We start from the raw sequence: 9600 nt of genomic DNA on the forward strand, positions 1-9600 counted from the left end.
TGAGCTCCACAGCCCAGAACACACACTCACTCTCTTCCTCTTTGTCCCCCTTGCTCCCTGCCTTCCTCTCATCCCCTCCTGGTCTTTTGTTGAAGAGTCAAATGGTTCACAAGCAAAATGCCATTAAGTAGGTAAAAATGACTTAAACCCATTACAAAAGATATCACATAGCCAAAGTGAAGACCAAAATAAGAAAACGCAATGAGGCTAGATGCGAGTTTAGTGACAGAGGTGACTCTGATTTTCTTTTAGTGACAAAGATGACTCTTCTTTTCTTGTGAGCCATTCAGCTTACAACCAGTTACTCAGGAGAGCCCAAAACAACAACGTCACAGTTTTATACAGCTTGATTTTTATGATGTCCTTCAGTTACAAGTTTCGGGTGATCCGGCTTAATTTCTTTCTTTATCCTTATCACCTCATATATAGGTTTATATAGGTTAAATATAAATTTATATTTATAACCTATAAATATATAGGTTATATTAAATATAAATTTATATTTATAACCTATAAATATATAGGTTAAAATACTGAGGGATGGGTTCACACCTCAGGATGAGTGTTCACCCTCGCTGGAGCTAGAAGCTGTCACCGCTAAGGGATAACTGTCCAGTATGGGGGCTGATCAGAGAGACTGTTGAGAATCCTTACACGGCAGTCATGCCACAGGCATGCATGTGTGAGTGTGCCCACACACGTGTGTGTCTCACAATACCCTGTCCCACATCTTTCTCTTACTTTGCTTGCCATCATTTGTTTATTATTCTTCTCACTGTTGTTCATGAAAAAGCCTTTCTACATACCTGCAATTATCTCACAATTCTACACAGTTTTCATCTAGACCTTTACACATTCTGGGAATGGAGTGCATGCCCTGGGAACATTGTAATCACAAATGAATGCCATTTTGTGTCTTGGTTAGATGGGATGACTCATGGAGCTGAGTGCTTTCAGGAAGCATTTGTGGACTAAAGACTGGCTATAGGGGGTAGAAAACTAAGGTATGAGGCCTGATGCAGACTCCAGAAGTTGTCAGGCTTGCTTTTAGTTTATAAAGAAAAAAGTGGACTTCAGGTTAATTTTGTGTGACTGTTTGTAATAGTGTTCCGAGAGAATACGATAAGATTATTTTCTCTCTTGTCTGCCTTCATATATATATATATATATATATATATATATATATATATATATATACACACACACACACACACTCTATAGAGAATAATAATTATAGAAAAAATTACCTTTCCTCTTTATTAAAATGCAATTTAATGAAAACCTGCTATTTAGAAAAAGTACTGAAAAGGAGTTTTACTGGCCTGATTTGTTTTTACAGAAATACTGTCAATCCAATAGAACTGAAAGAGAGATCAAAATATTCTTACATCCATTCTGAATCTAAGATTCTCCAGTAAATCAGAGTCAGGCTGCATAAAAACCACTAAGCAAACTAGGTCACAGATAACAAGGTAGCAATTAAAGTGACTGTATCAATTATTTGGTTAAGTTATTTCCTAATATTTCACTCTGTAGGATATTTTATATAGGACCCCCATTTAATACTCTGTTTTAAAGAGAAAACTATTTTTTAACATGAAAAAACTATTTATAGAATCATTTAAAATATGATGAAGGGAAAAAGAGCACTCATTAAAAAAAGAGGTGGGGGAAATTACCAGAGAACTCTCATTTAGAAATCTCTTCAACTAAATTATAGTTGATGTGGTAAAGAACAAATTTAATATGATACCTAAAGAATATAATTTGGAACATTCTAGTTTCCCTTATCTCTGTTCTAGAAAATATGCTTCCTCCAAGAGTTGATTTCCTGCTGCATTTTGCATCAGTGCTTTTTCCATTGTTGTATCTTCCTTTCTTAAGCCTAGATTAACCTATTAATTTAAAAAGCCATATCTTTCACAATGTGCTAGGAAACCAAGCCTGAGCAACCAGAGACTTGCACAAACGATTTTATCAAGTGTGCTCTGTTTATTTAACTGCCCTACTTGCTCCTTATAATTAAATTCTTATACCTCCCCCAAAAGACAAAACTGTGTCCTTTGTATTGTACTACCATACATTAAAATGGGTTGTTCACAACATTTGCAGTATTACCAAACCTCTTTTTGGCCTTTTGGAGCCACTTCTCCTGAGCGTGTGGACATCTGTTTGGCCGTAGGATGGAAGTCAATAGGAGAAAGGGTTTCAAAATGCGTTAAAGAGCTGAGTGAGATTCCACTGATTCAATATTTGTCCTCATTACACTAGGGTTCACTGGCATGTATTTTGTAAAAAGAAAGTGTTAGGGAAAGTATATTCTGCCAGATCCGATGCTGCGCTCTGGGGCATACAGATTTGGCCCTTGCCCTTGGGGATTTCACTTTCTTTTGGGAGAGAGAAGGCATACCCAGATCACCAAGATCTGAGGTAGGTGTGTGGTGATGGCGGTGTGCACAGTGTGCAGCCAGCAAAGGGGGAAGCTCCTTGCCTGGCCAGGGCCTGGGCATGGCAAGTGGGCACAGTCAGGGACAGCTCTCTGGATGAGACCCTGTTGGGTCTTAAAGGCTGAGCTGCAGTTAGCTGGGTTAAAGGAGGGGAGCAGTTATAAGTGGGAGGAGGAAGGGCATCCTCACTGGGGTGGAGGAGGGAGGTCGAGACAAAAGACAAAGAAGGAAGGAGAACTCTAAGCAAGTGGTAGAAGTACTTTCTTCTTTCACTACTTAATAAAGTTCTTCCATTTGAGAAAGAATCCAATGAATAGTGAAAAGTTAAGAAATATCACTTCAGCTCCTCTTGCCTTTTTTTTGTCTTTTCCATTGAAAAATGAGAGGATAGGCTAGAGTATCATCAAGATTTGTTCAAATTGTGGTGCACACACGCACAGAGGAATATTATTCAGCTATAAAAAAAAAGGAAATCCTATTATTTGCAACAACATGGATGGACCTTGAAGACATTATACTAAGTGAAATAAGTCAGACAGAGAAAGACAGATACTGTATGATTTCACTTATATGTGGAATCTAAAACAGAACAAAACAATCCCCCCCCCAACACACACACACCAAACTCACAATAAAAGGAAACAGATTCGTGGTTACCATAGGCAGGGGCTGGGTGGGAGGGAAATTGGAGGAAGGTGGTCAAAAGGTACAAACTTCCAGTTATAAGATAAGCAAGTACTAGAGATGTAATGTCCAACATGATGGCTATAGTTAACACCACTGTACGATCATACAGGAAACTTAAGAGAGTAGCTTTTAAGAGTTCTCGTCATAAGGAGAAAAAAATTTTTTTCTTTTTATTGTATCTATATGAGATGATGGATATTAACTAAACCGATTGTAATCATTTCACAAAATATGTAAATCAAACCATCATGCTCTATACCTTAAGCTTATGCAGTAATGTATATCAATTATTTCTCAATAAAACATAGAAAAAAAGATTAAACATGAACAATATTTCTTCAGGGCTCTAATATTATGTGATTTATATATTTAATTAAGATAAGAGAACAAACTCTTAAAGTGTTTGCTATTAATAAATGGATATTATCATCAGGAAAACAATAAAACTGTGTTTCTTTTTAGACACAATTTAAAATCAAAATATTGGACTAGTACAGGACTTTCTCTTCAAGGAATCTGATTAAGATCAGTTACCGCACAGAGATTTGCTTTCACAGGAATTTCCCAGGAAAACATTTTGCAACATAGCAAGCAAAGGCTGTAGTCCTACCGTCATATTCAGAATTTGAGATTCTTTTAAAAATGGGAGTAGAAGATTTAAACTGTGTTCCTACCAATGAATGATACATTTCTATTGAAAAAGCTTTACACATTTGGGGTGTTGTTATCATGCTACTTTTAAACTGTGGGAGAAATTGAAGAATTTTTACCATATGTTTTTGTACCAAGGTGTAGGATTGTGATTTTTGTTCCAAAGGTAGGATTGTGATTAACAGCAAACAACTGTGAGGAAAGCGCAAAGTTCCGGGGCTGGTGTGTTAGTGCCATGTTGTCACCCGTGCCTAAGGATCCTTCTAGCTTTCTGCTCCACAGTTGTGATAGAGGAAGTTCTGTACAAAACATGACCATTTTAGGCAGAAAGAATAGGGAGGGGAAAGGACCAATGCATGTGCTGAATCAGCCCCACCCAACAGCATCTGCTTACATTTTATTGGCAGAATTTAGTCATAGGGCCACCCACCTGCCAGGGAGGCTGGAAAATAAAGTTTTTAGCTGAGCACGTTGCAGCCCCCAGCTAAACTGGGTCCTGTTAGTGTGGAATATAGAATAAATGAATATTGTATATAGTAACTAATCATATCAGCTACAAGTCTCAACATTAAGAAGAATAGAAACCTGGCTCAGAGTTTCAAAATAAAACAAAAATCTAAGTGAATGAAAGAATAGGATGTCTAAGAGGAGAGTTAGGTTTATTGCCTAACTGTACTGTATCCTGGCAATCTCTTCCATATTTGTTGGCTGAACTATTTTGAGCTACTGTGAGGTAGATAAGGAAAACCTGGCTGAACAGTTAGGAGAAAGGGGGTCTACTCTCAAATCTCTTTATTACTTGTTGTAAATTTATCTTTCTGAGTTCCAGACAAGATTAGTATTTTTCAAATTTTTCTTAAAGCTATGAAACACTTTGTTCAAAAAGATGGTACCTGTAAATAGTTAAGAGCAATACTCCTCCTCGGATTAAAGTGCATGTAGTGGTGGTAGATCAGAAATCCCAGTTGGTTCTCCTCCCAAAGCCTCCACGGGAAGAGACAGTTTCTGAGCCTCTTCCTGTGTCATTTGTAAGTAGGGACCAAACCCTAGTTGCCCTAAGAAGCCATGTAGTACTACTTGGAATACATCTAGGCATTGTTGTAACTGTACATAAAATATACTTTACAAAACATTATCTTTTTCTTTTGTTTTCAACAAATGAATTACATTTCTCTGTTTTTCCACTATTTGTATCAGTTTCTGTTTTGTAAAACGTCTTACTACATTCTTTTCAAAATGTGGAAATGATGTGAAAGTCCTGGGAAATTCTCAAAGGTTTGTAATTTTAGATTTTTGCATTTTCCCCCAACTGGTTTGGCCTCCTACAAGGATATCTAACCTTTTTTTTTTTTTTTTTTAAAAAACCCGTCTGCCCAATACGTAATTCACATTTATAACATCATACATAGCCCATGGGGGGAGTAGTAATGTTTTTGCTTCAAAGGTCACCATAACAGGAGGTCAGTGAAAACTCAAACATGGCTTTAAAAACAGGAGAACAGAAAGACACCCACAAGCCTGGGCATGTGGATTGAGTGCTAGATGGGTGGTCAACCCAACCCAGACAAACCAGCAATAGTCCAACCACATAACAGACTGGGAAACTCCAAAGTTGCTAACTAAGAAGCCAGTTTTATGTTGTTTAATTTTTTTTCAAGAATTCTATTTCTAGTTACTACTATCAAGGGGTAGTAAATGTGCTGATTTCTTGTGCTACTTCATATTCACCTTTTATATAAGGTGATTTTATGAAGATATAAAATGCATTTACATTTTGGAGTTTTATGAACAGAAAGCAGTATTTCACTCAGCATTTTCCTAGTACACCAATTGAAATCACTATAAATATTCCTTATTTTTGCATAATACATGTTTAGAAATTAAAATAACACTTTTAATGAACTAGTGGTTAGTATAGTTTCTTTAGTTTAATTTTTAGTAGTCTGAGTAGAATCTTAGACTTTTAAAATCTTATCGCTTTAAATTTGCCTGTTAAATCAAGGTTTATGAAGTATTCCTTCTTTTGGAAGGGGTATGGAATCATAAGTTTGGAGTTAATCATATTTAAAACATTTCAAAGTTTTCAAAATTAATTTGGAAATTGGAATTTGTGAAGTGTCTGAATTGCTGAACTTTGTGCATCCATTCACATGAGAAAACATTGCACAGTGACCGTTTGGCTTTTTATCATTAAATAAAAACCCCAACATGCTTGTTTAGTTACTAGAGCCCATTATTTAGAATATTTGGCACTCACATCCGTTAATTTTTTTTGGTCATTCATCTTTAAGATGGAGGCAGAGACAATACTTTTTTTCATATGTAAAAAGTTGAGTATTAAAAAAGTTCATTACTTTGTTTTTTAAAAAATTATATTTGAGTATCTCTAGCTTAGATCTTTTTTCCTTATTTCTAGACACATATATAGTAACTCCTTGACATATGTGATGGAATTATTATTGGAGAAGGATGAATAATCCAAAAATGCATTTATCAAAAATAATTTTCCTGTAAGAAATCATGGCAAAACTTTATGATATAATTTTCAAAGCTGTGTAGTTGCCTGTTAATTTTCTATACATTGCAAACCAAACCAAAACCCTAGGGACCACAGCACAGTTCTTCACCTCTGAATACCGTTTCCTGCCCTTACCTGGTTATGCTCATGGAGCTCTGGCTAGTAAACAGCTGTGGAGCAAGATTTCCATGACTTTTTTTTTTCATTCTCTCACCAGACTTCCCAGGAAGCAAGACAACTGGGATAGAGTTTTTCTGCTGTGATTTAAGGCTAAATGAAAAGTGATTGAAATTCCAAAAGCAGATATTGCAGTGTGGATAATTCAGGCGTAATACAAACTGTATCAGCCAGGTATATTACTACAAAACTACACAGCAGTAAGTCTGGAGTTAGCAACAGGCTTATGATGCACCGGCTAGTTTACTACTTGCACTGAAAACATTCAGTTTAGACTGAAACTAGGGATGGCTAGAAGGGGAAACTATACAACTATAGAAACCAAGAAGTGTTTATTCTAGTCAATTTCCTAGCAGCTATCTCAGCTCACCCCAAGCTGACCTCAGCATCTTCCATCCCAAACAGCTCATTTCTCAGGATTCCCTATCTTACCTGAATTACTGCAATAACTCTCTCACTGGTTCTTCGTCCTCCTTTAGACTTCAGCCAGAATGACTTTTCTAAAACACCAATTTGATCCAGCCATTTGCCTGGTAAAATTTCTGAAGTGACTCCTCATCACTTTCAGGGAAAATCTAAACATGGCCCAAGGGGCTTTTGACCATCAAGGCCTGCCTGGTAGTCCAGCTCTATCTCTCTCTCCACCGTCATGCACATCCCAACTCCAGCTAATTGAAACCCTGAAGCTTCTTTTTTTTTTTTTTTTTCATATTATTGAAATTTTATTTTTTTTTCAAGAAATAGGATTTTATAATAATTTCTTTTGCTGTGTAATACAGTTTTTACATTGTATGATGTTTTCTTCTTTTTTCTTTTTAACATCTTTATTAGAGTATAATTGCTTTACACTGGTGTGTTAGTTTCTGCTATATAACAAAGTGAATCACCTATACATATACATATATCCCCATATCTCCTCCCTCTTGCGTCTCCCTCCCACTCTCCCTATCCCACCCCTCTAAGTGGTCACAAAGCACCGAGCTGATCTCCCTGTGCTATGCAGCTGCTTCCCACTAGCTATCTATTTTACATTTGGTAGTGTATATATGTCCATGCCACTCTCTCACTTCGTCCCAGCTTACCCTTCCCCCTCCCCGTGTCCTCAAGTCCATTCTGTACGTCTCCGTCTTTATTCCTGTCCTGCCCCTAGGTTCTTCAGAACCTTTTTTTTTTCCTTAGATTCCATATATACGTGTTAGCATACGGTATTTTTTTTCTCTTTCTGACTTAACTTCACTCTGTATGACAGACTCTAGGTCCATCCACCTCACTACAAATAACTCAATTTCATTTCTTTTTATGGCTGAGTAATATTCCATTGTATATATGTGCCACATCTTCTTTATCCATTCATCTGTCGATGGACCCTTAGGTTGCTTCCATGTCCTGGCTATTGTAAAGAGAGCTGCAATGAACATTGTGGTACATGACTCTTTTTGAATTATGGTTTTCCCAGGGTATATGCCCAGTAGTGGGATTGCTGGGTCGTATGGGAGTTCTATTTTTAGTTTTTTAAGGAACCTCCATACTGTTCTCCATAGTGGCTGTATCAATTTACATTCCCACCAACAGTGCAGGAGGGTTCCCTTTTCACCACACCCTTTCCAGCATTGATTGTTTGTAGATTTTTTGATGATGGCCATTCTGACTGGTGTGAGGGGATACCTCATTGTAGTTTTGATCTGCATTTCTCTAATGATTAGTGATGTTGAACATCCTTTCATGTGTTTGTTGGCAATCTGTATATCTTTGGAGAAATGTCTATTTAGGTCTTCTGCCCATTTTTTGATTGGGTTGTTTGTTTTTTTGATATTGAGCTGCATGAGCTGCTTCTAAATTTTGTAGATTAATCCTTTGTGAGTTGCTTCATTTGCAAATATTTTCTCCCATTCTGAGGGTTGTCTTTTCGTCTTGTTTATGGTTTCCTTTGCTGTGCAAAAACTATTAAGTTTCATTAGGTCCCATTTGTTTATTTTTGTTTTTATTTCCATTTCTCTAGGAAGTGGGTCTAAAAGGATCTTGCTGTGATTTATGTCATAGAGTGTTCTGCCTATGTTTTCCTCTAAGAGTTTCATAGTGTCTGTCCTTACATTTAGGTCTTTAATCCATTTTGAGTTTATTTTTGTGTATGGTGTTAAGGAGTGTTCTAATTTCATTCTTTTACATGTAGCTGTCCAGTTTTCCCAGCACCGCTTATTGAAGAGGCTGTCTTTTCTCCATTGTATATTCTTGCCTCCTTTATCAAAAATAAGGTGACCAGATGTGCGTGGGTTTATCTCTGGGCTTCCTATCAAGTTCCATTGATCAATATTTCTGTTTTTGTACCAGTACCGTACTCTCTTGATTACTGTAGCTTTGTAGTAGTCTGAAGTCCGGGAGCCTGATTCCTCCAGCTCCGTTTTTCTTTCTCAAGATGGCTTTGGCTATTCGGGGTCTTTTGTGTTCCCATACAAATTGTGAAATTTTTTGTTCTAGTTCTGTGAAAAAAGCCATTGGTAATTTGATAGGGACTGCATTGAATCTGTAGATTGCTTTGGGTAGTATAGTCATTTTCACAATGTTGATTCTTCCAATCCAAGAACATGGTATATCTCTCCATCTGTTGGTATCATCTTTAATTTTTTTCATCAGTGTCTTATAGTTTTCTGCATACAGGTCTTTTGTCTCCTTAGGTAGGTTTATTCCTAGGTATTTTATTCTTTTTGTTGCAGTGGTAAATGGGAGTGTTTCCTTAATTTCTCTTTCAGATTTTTCATCATTAGTGTACAGGAATGCAAGAGATTTCTGTGCATTAATTTTGTATCCTGCTACTTTACCAGATTCATTGATTAGCTCTAGTAATTTTCTGGTAGCCTCTTTAGGATTCTCTATGTATAGTATCATGTCATCTGCAAACAGTGACAGCTTTACTTCCTCTTTTCTGATTTGGTTTCCTTTTATTTCTTTTTCTTCTCTGATTGCTGTGGCTAAAACTTCCAAAACTATGTTGAATAATAGTGGTGAGAGTGGGCAACCTTGTCTTGTTCCTGATCTTAGTGGAAATGGTTTCAGTTTTTCACCATTGAGGACAATGTTGGCTGTGGGTTTGTCATATATGGCCTTTATTATGTTGAGGAAAGT

The sequence above is a fragment of the Eubalaena glacialis genome, chromosome 4 (assembly GCF_028564815.1).
Source record: "Eubalaena glacialis isolate mEubGla1 chromosome 4, mEubGla1.1.hap2.+ XY, whole genome shotgun sequence".
Taxonomy (NCBI): domain Eukaryota; kingdom Metazoa; phylum Chordata; class Mammalia; order Artiodactyla; family Balaenidae; genus Eubalaena; species Eubalaena glacialis.